The following is a 19055-nucleotide window of genomic DNA, read 5'->3' as shown; positions in this document are numbered from 1 at the left end:
TAGTGCATCTCAGTTATCAGATGGACCATTGTAAAATCACAATAAACCTCATCTTCATTACCAGTAGCCCTGCAGCTCAAGGGAAGAGCACCTGAAATTCAGATGCTCCAAAGAGAAACCAGGGATGTGTGCTTTGAGTGAGGTGGGAGAGTCATCCCCTCCCCACTGTACACCAATGCCTGAGGCAAGTGGGAGATCTGGCTCTGTTGTCATAAATGTGGAAAAGCCATTGCTGACCCCCACCAGCTGCAACACTCAGGAGAGCAGGCCCTGTACCTTGCCAGGATTGCACAATTGAGCCAACACTGTTAGCTCTGGTATGGGAAATCAAACCCCAAGACTGTGACCATAGGAGAGCTGTCCTCATTACCCATCTGTCTTGTGGAGACATGGGTGGGGGAGAATTGCTCTCCCTCCCACCCCACCCAACAATACCAGAAGCAGGTAGGGGAGCTGGCCCTGTGTTCATAAGAGTGGGAGAGCCATACCTGATCCCCATCAGCTGCAATACTTGGGAAAGCAGGCCCTGTACCTTGCCAGGGGAGTGCAATAGAGCTAACATGGTTAGCATAGGAATAGATGAGCCAGCCCTGAAACTGTGACCAGGGGAGAGCTGTCTGCATTTGCAGATCAACCCTATAGTTACCCAGGCCCAGACCCAGTTTTATAACTTCTCCTGCCCCAACATCCATCGATGATCTGCTGAAGCATATGAAGGGACCTAACCCGCAGATCTAAAATTACAGGATCTCTATAACACAGGACTCCAGTGGGATGTTCAGAAAGAGTCCTATTAGGGACCCAGCATCGTATAGTGGAGATGAACCAGGCCAATAGCTCTTTGCAATTAACACTTGCAAGTAAAGCTGTATGGACAAAGTGATATATAATGTGACTTGTTGGGTTGTACTGCATCTTCCATAATGAAATTTTTTTAATTCCCCCCATTTTTTAATTTTTCTCATTTCTTTCTTCCTTTTTGCCCTCTTGAATTTTGTTTTATTCAAGGGTCTGCAGGAGCAGATGGTGGATGAGAAGGGATAGAGAATGAATGGGATCAAGAACAGGATGTGAAAAACACATAGAATAAATAAATAATTTCTTAAAAATTCAGTCAATAGAAGAACCTGTAGGACATTCTCTTAATTAGTTATTGACTGGAGAGGGCTCAGCCCATTGTGAATGGTGCCATCCATGGGCTGGTTGTCCTGTGTAGACTGAGAAAGCCACGATGAGTATGCCAGTAAGCAGCACTCCTCCATGTCTTCTGCATCAGTTACTGTCTCCAGGTTCCTAACTTACTTGAGTTCCTGCCCTCACTGCTTTTGATGATGAAACATTACGCAGAATTGTGAGTGAAATAATCCATTTCTTCCCAAAATTGTTTTTGGTCATGGTGCTTCAACATAGCATAGCAACTCTAACTAAGGCATGTGGTAAAAACAAATCTGCTATGTGTGAAAGAAGGAAGAGGGGAAAAACAACTTTGCGATCATATCTTAAACTGTGAAAGTGAAGGCAACATGTGTGATGATACAGGTGTAGGAAAAACATACCATGGAAAAGAAGCTCGTCCTGTAGGGTTCTTCTTACCTAGACTGTTCTGTCTATTGTTCTTTTTGAATCTACAGTCCTATATGTAACTTATCTTTAATTCTAACTAAGGAAAATTATAACTGTAACTATGTCTTCAACTCCATCAAAGACCACAGAAGGATAATATATAAACTCTAGAAATAACAGAGACAACTCACCTTGTCAGTCACCCAAATTTCTTCTGTATTGTTTTATCTTCAGCCCGTAGGCCATAGTATGTCAGGCAGACTCCTCAGCAAAGCAGGAAACTTTACACTGTCCACCTGTATTGGCAGTTTGTCAGTCTCATTTCTCTGTGTCCTGAAGACTGTCTGGCAGGCTCTTCCATAAAGGAGGAACCATCTTGTAGCAATGTCCATCTTGTACTAGCAGTCATTTTTCTGTGGGTCCTGCATGTCCAGTTTATACAGCATAAAGTCAAAAACAGTCCAAACAAGAGCAGTATCTTGCCCAAATGGCTGGTCTTGCCATATTGAAAGCAAACTCCATAAAGAGTTTCTTTGATGTCCGTCTTCCTTTTTGACACAGGTGGTGTTGCCAGGAACAGTTATGCCTCACTGTCAAGGAAAAACCTAAACCATTTTAAATGACATATTCTGTAGGTCTTTGAAAGGTTTGAAGAATATTTATCTACCTCAAATACATCTCAAATACACCTTAAAAACCTAACTTAACTCTAAGTTTTGACTATCATAGGTAACTATCTATAATCTGTATTGAGTTATACATTTTAAATGAGCTATATAAATACAATAGCTAAATAAGAGGAAAAATATACATATCACAAAATTGACCTTAAATTTGTATCTATAAATTAAAATCAATTCCAAAACAAAGTATTTATATCTATACCATAATCTCCTTTATACCTTTAAAAAGAGATTGGTTGTGGTCAATAACCATGCCTATTTAAATGAAAATAAAGATTTATACACAATATTTAGGAATTTGGGTGTTGTTCTTTCCAAACTGCTTCCTGCTGGTAGGGGGTGCTGTCATGGCAATCTTAAGAAGACACAGAAATCCTGGCTTGTCCCAGCTGTTTTGAATGTTGGATAACCTGAGACGCTATTTCTGGGCATCTTGCTTGATCAAACCATGTTAGTCTGGAAGGAATCCACAGTTTTTTTCTGTGAAAACAAAAATATAAATTTCCCCCAGTAACCTGTCCTTAAACTTAAATTTTGGAGTCAAAGCATTTGTAAAATATATAAATTGAATTAATCCAGCAGTATTTCTTCTAACAGTTGTTATTTCCTCAGCAATCAAACAATTTAAAGATAATAGAACAGCATATAGTATCCAAAGTTTCTTTGTGCTTTTCATCGTTACGTGGCTTTTTTATTACTCTATTTCTTCTACTTCTATTTTTTTCATTTTTTGAGACAGGGTTTCTCTATGCAACTTTTATCTGTCCTGGAATACCAGGTTTACTTTGAAATCACAGAGATCTGCTTGCCTCTGTCCCCTGAGTGCTGGAATTACAGGCATGTGCCACCACACTCAGCTACTCTCTGTCTTTTTAAACCATTTTATCCTGTTTCTTTTTCTCTCCCAAGCCTATGTATATTTTAAAACACACCATAAACCTTTAGAGTATTTTTCTTAATCTGAATCTGTCTTTACTGTGAATCTTTACCTTTCTGGCCATGAATCTTTTATCTGGTAAACAACATTGCTAAAATGAAAGCCATAGTTGTTTCAGCTGTGGTCTATCAGAGATAGTGGCGGGTACCTTTACCACCAGACCTGAAAGCTGCGCTCACTGCCTTGATCTACGCTGCCATACAACAGCATGCTTCTGGCTTGGCGATGTGGTCACGGCCATTGCCAGCTCTCATACACACCATAAGTTGTTAGCAGAGCTCTTTAAAATCCTTGAGGTTTTTGGTTTTGGTTTTTTTTTTTTTTTTTTTGCTGCTTATGCTGAGTCAGGAAACCTCCCTTAAAGGAGCCGCACAAATCTCTGCTTGTCTCTAGCAAAGCAGAGTCCAACTGAGAAAAATGCTGCCCAAGAAGCCTTGCTTGTCTCTGTTCTTTTGTTTCTAAAAACCATTTTTAAAGCTTTTGTTAAGTTTTAAGTGGTAGTCCTTTGGTCCTCGTTGGACACCATTATGTTATGAGTGTTTTTTTCTCCTTGGTCTAATCCCACTGCCTCGCCATCCCCAAATAATACACAGAGACTCTGTATTAGATATAAAGCTGTTGGCCAGTTACTAGTTTCTTATCAGCTAGCTCTGTCTTAAATATTAACCCATTTCTATTAATCTAAGTATTTCCACGTGGTCTTATCTTACCGGAGAGAGGGGCTGGCATTCTTTCTCTCTGGTCTCTACATCTTGAATTCCTCCCTCCTACTTCCTCTCCCCTCCTAGTCTCCTAGTCCCACCTATCTTGCTTTCCTATTGGCCAACAGTGCTTTATTCATTAACCAATAAGAGAAACATATTTACAGAATGATATCTCCCATCAGATCTGTATATTCTTTTTTAAAATTATGTGTACTTCTGTGTGTGGGGGGGGGGGGGCGGGTCAGGGATGTGTTTCCTCAAAGTCCAGAAGGAAATATCAGATCTCCCTGGATCTAGAGTTGCTTGCAGTAGTGAGCTTTTTGAAATGTGTTTAGGGAGCCAAATTCAGGTCTTCTGCAAGAGTGGTGTGCACTCTTAGCCACTGAGCCATCTGTTTTTCCCATAACTTGCAAACGCATAATTCACCAAAAATTGTGCCATAGCAGAGATATGTCAGCTGCCTACCATCTCTTCTGTTTTTATATCTCTACTTACATACTGACCATGATCCCTACAGCTTTTATCACACACCCAGCCTTCCCTGTGGCTTTCAACAAAGACAGTTGGTTCTCCAGAAGCCCCACATAGCCATGTACCCCTGGTGTTACCAGTCCTGTACCAATAACAACAGGTCCTAATATCACCCAGTGTAGTGAGAAACTGGACCCTTGCAGGACCCAGAAAAGCAGTGTGCTCAGAGTATTCAGCTGCACTGGAACTTAAATTTCTAACTTTACCCAACTCAAGACACCCAACTCTGTCACCTTCCTTGGTTCTGAGAGGAAAGCAGGGGTGATTTTCCTTTGGTAATTCAGTCTTCTGGCTGTCTTCTAAGTGTCATGAAACTTAGGACAGATCCCTTTTGCAGACTAGAGAGTATGAGAAATGATGATTATTCTCTTCACAATTATTTTAAAGTAAGACACTAACAGAATGTTAGTGTGTGTGTGTGTGTGTGTGTGTGTGTGTGTGTGTGTGTGTGTTTCCAGAAGGGCCACTCATCTTCTCAGATGTGGGGCAGGCTAAGACACAACCAGGTACTTTCCGTTTTAGAAGGCATTAGGACAACCTAGAGAAATTCAAACCAATGTGTCCAGTGACCCTCCAGGATATTGGGGAACCAACTGGTGGGTCCAGGTACAGCCCATGAATCTGCATTTCTTCAAAAGCTTTACAGCCTCCTCTTGCCCTGAGACTCTGAAGAATAACAAAGCCAGGTATCAGGGCTGCTTTATTTCTCCATCCAGCAGAGGCGCAAAGACGATTGGGAAGGCACAACACTCCCTGTTCTTGTGAATTGAGTCCTGGTTGGCTGTAACAGGCCCAGAGCATTGACAAAAAGAACTGAGATTCTGCAGCCTGGAATCCAGATCAGCACATGGAATTTTGAGTGTCACCTTTCCTCTAACTCATCTGGACCAACATAGATGATGAGTTCTGAAGCACCTGGTACAGCTCTGGGAATTCAGAGCTGAATACTTCTGTGGGTTCTGAGACAGAGGACAGTATTTCTCAAGAGGCAGAAGGAGGTAGTCTGTTTTTGGAGGCCAAGATAGTGACAGTTACCAAGGGATGTTGGGACTTGAGTCTCCTGCATTGCCAAGTACAGTTAGGAAGATGGGAGGACATAAGACTTCTCTGAATGCTGTGAATTCCAGCAAGCTTTGGCAGCCCCTGAGGACAGAGTAGCATCAGGGGGATAAGTTGCAATGCAAAGGTTTCCAGCATCCAGATAACAGAAAGCTGCCAGGTAAAGTGTATTCCATAAGACAGGAAAATAAAACATATTTGAATGTGCTTGTATGTGCTGAAGAAACTCTTAAACATCACTTAAGACATTAACTAGAATTACCAAGTCAGAGCTCTGGGGACTTGACAGAAGGGTAGATTTCATCCCATTTCTTATAGCGCTTTCAGGGGTTTGAATCATGTATTACTTATTCATTGTTAAACTTTGGGGACCAATATATGATACTAATTCAACTCTACCTCTGGACCAAATACTTAAATACTTTAAATTCAGACTGTTTGCACTAATTATTGTCATAATATATGTTGAGTCATGACAGCATTTTTATATGTGTGTAGTAGAGTAGTCACACCAGTGTAATAAATATCGCTTTCCCAGTGCTGTCTGGGACCAGCAATGACTCTAGTCACTGTAGCTTAAGGGGAAAGGCCCCAGGCTTTCTTTCCCTTGAAGCAAAGTCATGCCTCATCAAAAGTGTTTAACAGGTTAACTGGCCTTTTCAGAAAAGTCTGTTTCTGGCTTGAATGGCTTTCATTTTAGAGGTGTGCAGGAAACTGGAATGATGTCTTCTTCCTTTTGCTAAGCAAGTGAGGACTTCACACTTAGACCCATGTGTTCCAAGAGGCTGACCTGTCTGAAGGGCAGGCAGTCCTGCCCCAGTGACTAACACCTGGTGCCATTATTTTAGCTGTTAGTGGCAAAAACACCCAGTCTGTGCAGGCTGGCCTGTTGAGGTAATGGAGCAGAGCCTGCTGGGGAGGCAACAGGACAGCATTATCAGATAGTGTTAGCAAGATCGCCCTCCTCCACCTGGTTGAGCTGCTTGCACTGGGTTATTAAAATGACTCAGAATGGTCCATGGCCCTATTAAGGTAGTGTAAAAGTGGCCTTCATTCAGGGAATGTTCTATGGCTCATCACAATAGGAGTTCTCAGCCACTTTAGAAATGGCATGTGGAACGTTAGCCTGATGTCAGGTCCATTTGACTTACCAGATCTCCAGGGATAGGTGACAGTTCAAGCCTGGATGGTTTCCAGTTTATTCATAGCCCATGGTCATAATAGCATTTGTTTCCCCATTACTGCCTGTAAGTGAGACAGGCAGAGCGAAGCTATCCCTGGTTTATGTATGAGGAACAATACCTCACCTTCCTAGACAATTTGTCTAAGATAAAGTTAAATCCCAATGTTTTTAATTTCTTTTCAGTCCTGTTGTTATCACATGAGGTTTTGATGCCAGGAATCATATGCCTAAGGCAGGGGAGGGAAATGAGGCTGGGATTCCAAGCAAAGCTGTTCGGATATGAGGAATGAGGCAGCTTGTGTGTGCTGCCCAAGGTGCCTAATGGAAAGGACTGGCGATGTCTTTCTGTGGCATCTGAACTCGGGTACAAAAGCCTTCACATGGGCCCAAAGACTGAGGCATGTACCCTTTTCCCTTGCTGACCCCACTCTCGGAGAAAAACCGTGGTCCTAGGAGCAGAAAAAAAAAATATTAGTAGCTTGCAAACTCTAGCATGTGGCATGATTTATTGTCCCTCTCTGTTTGCTTTCGTTATATGCCCAAATGTGACAGCTTGTGGGGACTGGAGGCTAGATTTTCCATTGCACAGCCCAAAGCAAGGTATTCACATGAAAGAACCTTTCTCCCCAGCCTCATTTTTGTTCTGTTCTCTGGACCCACCCCTCTCTCTTTCTCTTTCTTTCCTTATCCTTTTTCTCAGACATGCCCAACCCAAAACTCCCACCTCCACTCTGGAGACTTCTGCTTAGAAGGGGCTTCTGCTATAGGAAAAGGGGCTTCAGAGCCCCACCCCAGCTGTGCCTGACAAGCAGCTGTGTTAGCAATACAACAGAATTCCATTTCATGTTTGGGGGTCCAAAAATCCAAGTGCTGAACGTTTGCTGCCGTAGGAGTAAAAGAGGCTGTCCTGGGGCCAGACCAAGCTGTCTTGGGAGAACAAGATGCTTTCTTTGGGCTGGAACAGTCTGACTTGAACCCCCTGCAAGTGCCACCCTGTGGCTTGCTCTCCTCTCCTTTAGATGGCACCATTTTACTGCAGGGAGCCCTCTTGGTCTCCCTTCTCCAGTGTCAATTAGTATTCGCTGTGCAAAAATCGGGAAATTCCTTCATTACGCCTGTGCCCGGTGGCAATCTGATAATTAAGGTAGCACTTCGGCATTTCCATTATAAACTCCACTTCACACAGAGGGTTGTGGCACCATAATAAAAACTTGCCAGGAGGGCTTCACCTTGGGACATTTTAGAGCAAACACTGCATTTCCCTTCTGAAGGGTCTTCTTTTTCTTAATCATGCTATGTCAAGTCTGAGAAATTTATTTTTCTCCAAGTGACCAAAAATAATTAAGAATTTATCTAGAGTTTTGGTAATTTTAATGAAGGCATTGGTTTGCATTTAATTGAAGGAAACAAGTAACATTTGAGGAAATACATCCATTAATTACCCTGATTTAATCATTAAATTACATGTACATGTAATATGTTTATCACGTGCCACCTATAAATTTGTATGATTATTATGTGACAATTATAATTAAAGGCAATTATAATTAAAATGTAAAATGACAAAGTGTTTTAATTTTTTTTAAAAAGGAAGAAATATTTTTAATTTTGAGAGTTGTTTTCTCAAAATGTTATGTAGTTCTTGCACTACCTTCCCTCACATCCTCTTTTTGTTTGTAGTCTATGCTGAAGTCTTCCACAATGAGGCAATATTAACTTACGGGGCAGTTATCCACAACTTTACCCAAAATGCATTCCTGTAGGTGCTTCCTGGCATGTCCTAGCTCCACTTGGAGCAGACGCTTGTGCAGAGAACCAATGCAGACACAAGGGCTCTCCTGTGTGAAGTCTCAGTCACCATCTTAGAGGTTTGTGGGGACAGACAACATCTCCATGTCCTCCTCTCAACACATGTGAGCATTTTAGAAAAGTCTCCATTTCCAGTGTTCTGTTCTGTTATCGGGTGTTGAATAAAATTATGTGTCCTACCTTTTACTCATAAAAATACCTGGTCACAGTAAGTTTTCTTGTCTACTGAAAAATCCTTGTACATTTTCACACCCTCATTACCACATGTTACAACCAGAATAAAAATCTCTAAGACATGCCCTAGTTATGGACAGTGACTCTATCAGCTTTGATATGGCTGGACCCAAATTCCTCAGATTGAATATATTACAAAGAGAAGAGGTTCATTTTACTAACAGTTTTGGAAGCTGGAAGTCCAGGATTAGATGCCCTCTCAGGTCAAAATTGGGGGCCAAGCTGCCAGTCTCTGTGGGGCACACACAAACCTTACCAAACAAGAGTAGCTATCTGAACATGCTTTTTGTTTCAGTCTCTGGGAAAATGCCATTTTAAAAAATGGAATATGTAGCATTAATAAAATCATGTGATGATCTATTAGTTACCTTTCTCTTTTAAAACTTTGCAATTATATATTATTTTAACAGGTATGTGTGTGAGAATATGTGCATGCCATGGTGTATATGTGGAGGTCAGAGGACAGCTGGAGAGCTGGTTCTCTCTTTCTACCACATGAGTGCCATCAGGCTGGCAGCAAGCACCTTTGCGCTTTGAGCCATCTCACCAGACCTTGATTGTCTTTCTTGTCACTCTGACAGAATACAGGGCATAGATGATCTAATGGAGGAAGGATTTACTTGGGCTCATGGTTTCAGAGCTACTGGTCTATGTTCATGTGTCCCCATGCTCTTGGGCACAGGTTCGTGTGTCCCCATGCTCTTGGCCACAGGTTCATGTGTCCCCATGCTCTTGGGTACTGATTCATAGCAGACAGCATGTGATGAAGACTGGTTTTCATTTCATAGTGAACAAAGCAGAAGAAAGAAATATCATATAGGCTGACTAATTTTAACTTTTGAGCCTGCACAGGTACTTCACCTATGTGAAGACACCACTGGTACTTCTGGTGGGTCTTCCCACCCTCTGTGAATCCTCTCTGGAAATACCCACTCAGATAAAGCCAGCGCTGCCTTTCACTGGTTCCAAGTTGAAGCCAGACAGATAGTGAAGGTCCCACCAGTGACAATGGATGTCTACAGTGTGCATTACACAGATGATACTTTTTTACTCTTACCTTGTGAGGTTACAACACGGTTTTCCAGGCACTCATTTGAGCTAGTCCACATAGAAAACTGACATCTGAATGTTTGTTACCAACCTCCTCTGCATGTCACTATCATTTTTGTATAATGACAATGCTTTGCCCATCTAAAAGGCAGATTTGGGACACAAGCAGGTCACAGTTCTGAAATTTGTACCTCTAAGACCTATTTGAGTTCAGAGGCATGTCATGCAGCCAGAAGCCCAAGGTGATACAGAAATTAGACATACCTGCAGTGCCACTGGGAGCTGATGCAGAAAGAGGAGAAAGGGGGAACAGCTGCAGAAGAGAGCTAGACACTTTAGCTTGTAGGTTTGTGTCACTTCCCACAGTATTACTTGATACTTAAAAAAATTTCACAGGTGAGTCATAAGAATGGGAGTAAGATTACTTTTGTGTAACTGATACAAAGATTGAAAACAATTCCGTCCTTCCTCTTGTATTGGCTTAGCCGACAACCACTGTTTCCCAAAATACACACAGATATACACACACACACACACACACACACACACACACACACACACACACACACACCACAAGTTGGATTTTAAAATACTAATCTAATTGTAAACCAATATTAATTGCCAGAAATCTTCAAACACAGAGAACTTACCAAAAGACAATTGTAGAAACTCCTTGTCCAGGAGAAATGAGGCCAAGAAGGTCCCTAAAATGATAGTTGTGTCTAGGTGGTTCCGATGTAGAAGTTACCAGGATAGAGCTAGCAGTCAGTGACATCTTGGCCAGGGACTTGGATTCTTTATACCAGATGTAGAGTTAGTCCCCTTCTCTGCCCGACAAACTGTTATTCAACCTTCAAAACCAAATTCCAATGTCATACCTGTTAGGATGGATATTATAAAAACAAACACAAGAGATATTAATTACTATGGAGAAGATGGACAAAGGAATGCTTTCACACAGTAGATGGAAATGTATATTAGTGCAGCCATTGTGGAAACAGAAAATAACTGTTGAAAAACCCAGCCACCCCTCTTCCTGGAATATAACCAAGGGAGTTGAAATCACCAACCTATAAAGGTGTATGTGTCTCCCACGTTTGCAACAGCAGTATTCACAAGATAGATATCAAACAAGCTGAGACATCTGTAGATAGATAGTGGGTATGGAAACTAGAATTTATGCATACATACATGTGTGTAGGATGAGCCAGTCTAGAACTATGATGCACAATATGAAGGCTACCAGTCACTTTGTATTATTTTGGGGTTTTCTGTAAATTGGCAGCTTTCATCTGCTCTTGTCACATACGTTTACCTGCTCTTGTGACAGGCACAAATGGATTGCTATGTGAAAAGATAAATATATTAACTAGCTTTGCCACAGTAACCATCATTTTTACTATCTTTGTAGCCTATAAAATCATGTGTATTCTTGAAATAAATATAATAAAATCCATTAAAAGGTTGTAAGAAGGAATGCATCACTAGCTCCAATGGCCTTGTCCTTCTGTTAGAGACTATTCAAGCATTCCCTTATACCCAAGCTTTCCTCCATGGCATTTCATCATATATGTGTGTGAAATGTACTGCCATAGAACACTATCTAGGTAAGACTGCCACTCTTTCCAATGGACTGAGTTCTAAAGGATCAGCTCTTACATCCTTTGTGTCTCCAGGATCTTGTACAGGCCTTGCTCAGGACACTTGGTAACACAATCAGACATTGGCTAATGAGTAGATGGATATACACACACATACACATGGATTTCCAAAGGCTCTTGCTTTATGATTGGCTTGCTATACTTCAGTGATTAGGAGGAAATCATTAGTGGCTAAAAGCCAGCTTTTCATTGTGGCTGTGAATGGCATTTTTGGCCTATTTCCATCCAGTACTCTAGTTTGAAGAGAATGCTGGGAAACCATATGTGTTTCACCGAAAATGCGTAAGACTTCCTGAAGCTGAAGATCAACCCAAGCTTAAGAATTTCACCATGTGTCCTAGGCCTCAAGCCAGCCCTGCTACCCTCAGATTAAGATGGCCACTCATTTGTGTAAAGCATTTGTTAGCTGGGAATGTGGTCGGTGGGCAGTGAACTGTTCAGATGCCTGGAAGGTATTGCCTAAGAGACCACATGTCAAGCACCTGCTGAATCATGAGCTTCCCTTGGCCAACAATGGGATGCTTTGACAGGCTGTGCTGGAGCTGATACCTGGCACACACTAGAGCTGCCCAGTCTGAGACTGAGAGAAGGAAAGGGAAACTGGAGACTGACTCATCGAGACTGTATTTTTCATGGGAGTTGCTTCTATTGGAATGCTGTGTTCCCAGGTCAGAAAGAGCCACTTAAACTTTTTACCTCACTCAGGTTTAATGGATATTTTCCCACTCCTTTTAGTTCTCACCACCACATAGACATTAGTCTACTATTAAGAGTGTAAGACAATCAAAAAAATTAAGTTAAATTAAGTCCAGTGAAAGTCCTTTCGAGTTGTTGGTCAGAGGTATCCAAGAGACTCCCAGAATAACGCAGGCTATTGTGCACCCTTGGTTGTCTTCCCAAACTCTAAGGTAAGACACTATTGATGAAGAAACCACACATTTTAGACACAGGATTCGAGGAACCCAGCTGTAACTAACTTGGAAGTCTCCTCCCCAAGGATTAGCTCTCACAGCATCTGAGTAGCATAATGTACTGGGTAAGCTCCCAATGGAGAAAAGCCATTAGTCCACTGAGCTATAAAGCCTGTGATTCACAACAATAACTAGCTCTGCTAGCTCCAACGGTGCAATAGTGGCATTTTTATCTTGGGGGTAACAAGTGTTTAATTGGACACTCAGTAGGAAGAAATTTTTATCTGTTATTGTAAACTTGGCCATGTTGGAGAGGTCAGAAACTCTGTGGGAGAACAATATCTCTGCCATTTTCCTAACTCTATTCTAAATACTTATTCTTATACCTAGAAAAGTGTAGCTCTCACACTTCATTGAAGAAACTTCTTTTTGAAGCAGACTACTACAGAGATCCACAACTAGTCAAAATTCAGAGCGTAAGTGACCAAGGGGTGTCTGGTCCTAATTACTACATCTACAATGTATCTTCTACATATCTTCTACATGTAAGGATCAGGGAACACTGAGAAAGAGGGGAAGAGAGTGTGTAAGAACCAGAGGACTAGGGCTCTACTTTAGATAGTGCCCTTCTAGATGTGGCATGGATGCTGCACTCACAAATCTCAACAATATGGTTGCTTAAACAAGGTCCACATAATGCTAACACAAGTTGATATGAGAACATGGATGAGGGAGATTTCAAAAGGCCCCATCCCTAGATGAATGGCTATAGGCAAGCATTCATTGGCTCATGAGAAAGGGAGAATCACTTTGCTCCAGGATGATATTCCTTGATAGGGTACTGAATCCCAAGTAGTCAACCCTAAGTACCTGTACATATGAGTATTACTAAAGAGTTACTAGCAAGACACAGTAATGAGGACAGTGTGACTGTAGAAACCATGGGCACATAGTACATTAGTCACTAGTTTTGTTGCTACAACAAAATAGCAACTTAAGAAAGGCAAGGTTTACCTCAGCTCACAGCTCATGGTCACAGGTCATATTGTGTCCCCCATCAGGAAGCAGGGAGCAGTGAATGCTCATGTGTCTTTCTCTGTATCTCTGTATCTAGTACTCCAACTCATCAAATGGTGCTGTCCACACTCCCTCCACAGTTAATGGACTCTACATAACTCCTCATAAACATGCTCGGAGGCAGACCTAATCTAAGTAATCCCTCACAAATGTGATCAGAAAACTGGGTTCCTGGGTGATTCTAAATCATAGTGGCAATCAATACTGAGCACAACATATAATTTATAGTAAAATTTGAAAATAAACCCATGGACATGTTGCCTATTGGTTTTCAATTAAAATGAAAAGGTATTCTATGTGTGAAAATGTTTTTGACAAGTGATTCTGAAATGTGTTTATGTAAAAAACATCTAAAGTCACTATATATCTTGTAAAAAAATTAAATTAAATTTTCTTTTCCTATACTTATTTTATGTATTAAACGTGTTCATGGCTTACATAAAAAAGGCTTGTCAACATAGCTCCATGTGTTCTAAATGAGAAGCCTGGTGACTCCTAAAGAGGGCATGGAAGGTCAGCTTATGGTAATGGCAAACCATGGGTTAATTCCAGCAAGGCTCAAGGAGAAATTTCAATATGCAGAGAAATAAATTAGGAATTTGGAAGAACAAAGACTTTATGGTTAAAGCCTAAATGTAAGGCAACCTTTCTGTGAATGTTTCTAAACACACCTCATCCTCCTCTACAGATCCGTAATGATCTCCTATGACTTGTAATATCATCAAAACTCCACAAACCTGTAGAGCGAAAGATAGCAAGGAGAACACTATGTTTAAACCCCCATTTGAAATTCTACTTGTTCACTTCCTAATACTTGCAAAGGGTCATTTTGGCAAGGGTGACCAGCTGGCCACCTTGAGAGAGGATAGAGGTAAATTAGATGATAGCATCAACTGCTGCAGGACCTCTCCTGATTCAGGAACCATGGATTAGAGCTGCGTTCACTTAATAAAATATAACTAGCTTCAAACCATACAACAGAAGCTTCTTTAGAAAAGTAAAATTACGTATTATGTTTTATGCATGTATATGTGTCTATGTGAGTTTATATGCAATATGACACCAAAGGTGGAGGGGTGTTGACAGTTCTCCTAGAACTGGAGGTACAGAGGGTTGTCAACTCCCGGTTTTGTCCTGGGAAACAAACCAGAGTCCTCCACAAAACCAGTAAATGCTTTTAACTGCTGAGCCATCTTGCTAGACTCAACAGTGGTTTCTTTGGGGAAATATTGCTCCTTACCCATCCATTTCATTGAGGAGCTAATAATCTTCTTGTATCCTCGATCTCCTTTCCCCTTACTTGTATACCTCAATGCCCTGCAGGGAGCTCAGGGCAGATCCAGTCATCAGAAAACCCTGGAGTACAATTCTCTTGCTCAGAATTTCACTGTCTGCAAGCCTCTGCCTCATTTCAAGTTGGATGAAACTATTTTGTGTTACTATAACTAAGTAGTGAACCTGGGTGGTTTATAAAGAGGTTCATTCTGATTCTGGACTTGCTTGAGTAGCAATACCTTGTACTCCTTTAAATCATAGCAGAAAGACTAGTATATATGGGCAGAATAGAAAGGTGTCAAAGGCATTTGATATGTGTATAATGCAAACACGAGTGTGTGTGTGTTTGTGTGCGTGCGCACATGCACGCGAGCACACGTGTGTGCTTGTTTGTGTGTCCATGTGTAACTGTGTTAGGTGTCAATCCTCACCCTTCCACCTTGTCTTAGACAGGCCTCTCTTGGACAGTCTAAAATTTGTATGAGAATGCATTTACACCTGAGGAATTCTTGCCCTGGCTTCTGCCTAGGTTTTATTGGATAACATCTCCTATATGAGCTAGCTTCTTGTGCCTTTATATTCCCATATACCAGTTGCTTCACAACTCTCTCCATTTTCCAAGAGAAGTGGGGAAAATCTTGGCTAGAAACCTGAAAATATGGGAACTTTATATGATTGGCTTGGTGTAGCAGATTTAATATGTGTAACTGCTATATATTCATTGTTTTTTTTACAGAGTGATAGATAGGAATGGGACAAATTTAAATGCTGGTATATGGGCATAAACACCAAACTTCTGAATGGAGTCAGCTTGTATCCTACACCTCCACTAAGGTTCAGTTTGGCTCATTCAGGAACTCATTCAGGAACTCAGCCAGGTATTGACTTCACAACCAGAAAGCCTTTTAAGGAGTAACAATCAAGAGATTTTTATCTTAATTTACTTCCATCTCAGGGCTACAGGGTAGTGAAGGAACTGATAGGAATCACCTTGTGTTCTGAGGTGCACAGTTCCTGACCACAATGAAGAGAAGACACTATTTACTACGTGGATATTTTCAAGCATAGAGATATGCCCGTGTCGCAACATTTCTATCAGGTAAATAGAGCCAGCCACAAATGACCACTTTATTTGGGGTGGGAAATAAATAGAAGCTGCTACTGGTGCAGCCTAGCTTGAAGGAAATATTGACACCTAATAGTGGCCCCTCCTTTTGTTGCCTTCTCAAGTTTCTGCTTTAGGCTGCTTCTCTTTGCAAAATCTCTGCACTCAGATGCAATGGTGAACTGACTTCTATTCTCCTCAAACATTAATGAAGGGCTGGGGAGCTCAGCTTCATGGACATGGTAGGACATCCGTCCATTTAACATGCGAGGCTTAAAATGGTCAGAGCGCCAATGGGGTGTTTCCTGGAAGCAGGCACCAGGGTCATCTCCTCAGGTTTCTTACCTGTTCAGAATCCTGGCCATGGGGATCCCAAACACACCCTGAGGTCCAAGCCAGCCTGGAGGATATTTGATTAGTGCACCTGTCCCTAATCTTCTGGCTTCTATTTCTTGACAAATGAAGGCAGCAAAATCCCATTTCATCTAAAGACAACCTTGATGAATGGGCTTGTGTCTTGCTTGGGCCCCACCTCTTTGTCAGGCTCCTAACCACCCATTCCGGGCCAAAGCCCAGCTGGGAGGAGGGTAGCCCTTCAGCGAAAGAAACAGAAACCTTCTGCTGGTTGGGAGAAAGCTAAGCCACCTGTCTAAACTGAATGCTGCTGCTCTGCGGTGGAGGGACAATGCCCTGGGCTCCCTCTCTAGGAGCCTCATCCTGGTTGTTAGAGAGCTGCATGTCCCTCATAGCAGGGTGGAGGGATGGGGGAGTAGGTAGCGAGAAACTGCCCTTCCTAACCAGGATGTAGCCCCTGGAGAAGAAGACGGCCTTGATGTGCTGTCCCTCAGACTCATACCCTGCTGGCAGAACAAACAAGGAGGGAGTGTTGTATTGTGTGGACAAACAAGGCCACTGGAGGTCTGCCTGTGGGTGGAGTCCTGTCTCCTTTTATCCAGGGTGGGATGGAAGACTTGAAACTGAGCATGTGAAAGCAAGAAAAGATTCTGATAGTCTGCTCAAGGGTAAACATTTTCTTTCTTGTTCCTCTCCTGGTGTGGACCACCTGTGCTGTTTCCCAACTATTCGAGAATACCTATTCATTTTCTCAGTAAACATTCTGTGGGTGGTGCTCCATGAAAGGTGCTAGATGCCAAGGAGGACAGATAAAGAAGCTCCATCTCTGCCCTCACACAGCTCACACTCCTTTCTACAGCCTTAGGAACCTCCTTCAACCCCACCTACTTTTCTCTTCACACAACAGGACTACCAAGCCTTGGGTGAGCAGGTGCAGTGGGCATTGCAAACGTGGCATCAGTGTATTGGATGCTTACTCTCATCAAATCTCATGGGGCTTGGCTTGAAAGAGACCATAGCTTAGAAATAATCAGGCAGCACAATTTTCAAACCTGCATACTGAAGCCCAGATCCAGCCAAGACCCACAGGACCTCCGAGGTGGCATGAGAACAGAGTTCCCAGCTCCCAGCTCCCCAGACTCCCTGTTTTGTGGCTAATGAATTTCTTCTCCTTCTTTCCCAGCCTGGCTTTCCATGGCTGAGCGCTTTTAAACCCAAATACGAACACAGAAGAAGTATTCATGTCAGTGCTTTTTATTGCAAGAACAGCCCATAACTTATTTTTGGAATTCATAGCATTTCCCCTGAAATAACTCAGTAGGTGATGAATCAACAGGTCCATTAGCAGCTGAATCTTGTGTGGGATATGGCACAGTGTAGTGTGTGCCTTCACCATGAAGGTTTATCCTGGAATCTGCTTTTCCTCCTGAGACCAAAGAAGTAGCTACCGATACCTCAAGATTTTCTTTTTTTTTTTTTTTAATTTTACATTTTACTTTATTTATTTAGTTTTTGTGAATCGTCATTTCCTTTAAGCTGGTCTGACAGCTTCATGTTGAGTTTTCCAAATAACTACTTAGGGTTGAAGATGGAACTCCTCCCCTCCCCCATTTCAAGCAAGGCTGCTCATTTTTAAGCATTCAAGCCTCTGAGGCATCAATTGCTCTCTGCCTTAGGAAGGAAACAGGAATTATTCATAGTAACATTTGAGTCTGGATTTTGGTGTTTGATGGAATTTACTCTATCTGATTCTGGGACAATGGTAAGAAATCAGCAAAGGAAGTATGGTGAGTCTGATGTAGTCACATAGAATCTATTAAAGCTTTGGGATAAAACTACAAGGGATGCAAAGCTGTTTGTCCCAGCTGAATGGGTGTGAAGGTGGGGACAATGAACAAATTAGAACTGCAGTCTCCTGGAACTGGTTGCCAAACACCACTGCTTAGCCACACAAAATGGCTGCCATTTTGCTATTTTTCTCTTCTAAAGATTACTACCAGTTAAAGTCAACCCATCCCTTTAACAGCAGGCATTATAAAAAGTAGACAGAAGAATGCAATAGAATGAAAACTCAGAGTGTTCAACACGCAGAAAATCAGTATGCAGCTTTTAAGAGCAGCTTTTAAGAAAACCATGGAAATCAAGATGTTAAACTTTATATGATATCATGCAAATAATTACTGGCATTATAGATAAATTTTGATTTTTAATGCTGATGTTTTGAAAATTAAAAGAAATATTTTTATGTCAATGTGAAGAGAGTAGAGGAATACACAGCTTTAGTATAGGAGAATGTTGCATAATTGTAGTTGCAAAAACACTTTCTTAAGTGTATGCCCAGAACCAAGTATTATATCTGACTATATAAAATATTAGTTTTTTTTTAATTTTTGAGACTATAATTACATTATTTCTTCCTTTTCTTTCCTCCTTTCAAACCTTCCCATGTACCCTCCCCCACTCTTTCAAATACCCTCCTTTTCTTTTCTTGTTTTTGCATATATACATATGTATATATGTATATATATATATATATATATATATATATATATATATCTGAATACATAAATACAACCTGCTCAGTCTGTATAATGTTATTTGTATGCATGTTTTCAGGGCTGACCATTTGGTATTGAATAACCAACTGATGTGCTCTTTCCTGGAGGAGACCATTTCTCCCACTCTAAGCCTCAGTTACCTGTAGTCCTTTGCCTAGGTTGAGGCTAAGCTGCCCTTATTCCATGTTATCAGGTCTATTGGTGTCATCCTTGTTCATGTCATACTTGAGTGGCCTAGCTGGTGATCCTTCATAGGTATATCTTCTGACATTTCTAGAAGACACAATCTTACAACAAAGTCCCTGTTCCTCTGACTCTCAGAATCCTCCCCGCTCTTTATACCATGTTCCCCAAGTCCTTG

Source organism: Phodopus roborovskii, unplaced genomic scaffold, assembly GCF_943737965.1.
Source record: "Phodopus roborovskii unplaced genomic scaffold, PHOROB, whole genome shotgun sequence".
Taxonomy (NCBI): Eukaryota; Metazoa; Chordata; class Mammalia; order Rodentia; family Cricetidae; genus Phodopus; species Phodopus roborovskii.
This window is presented reverse-complemented; position numbering follows the sequence as displayed.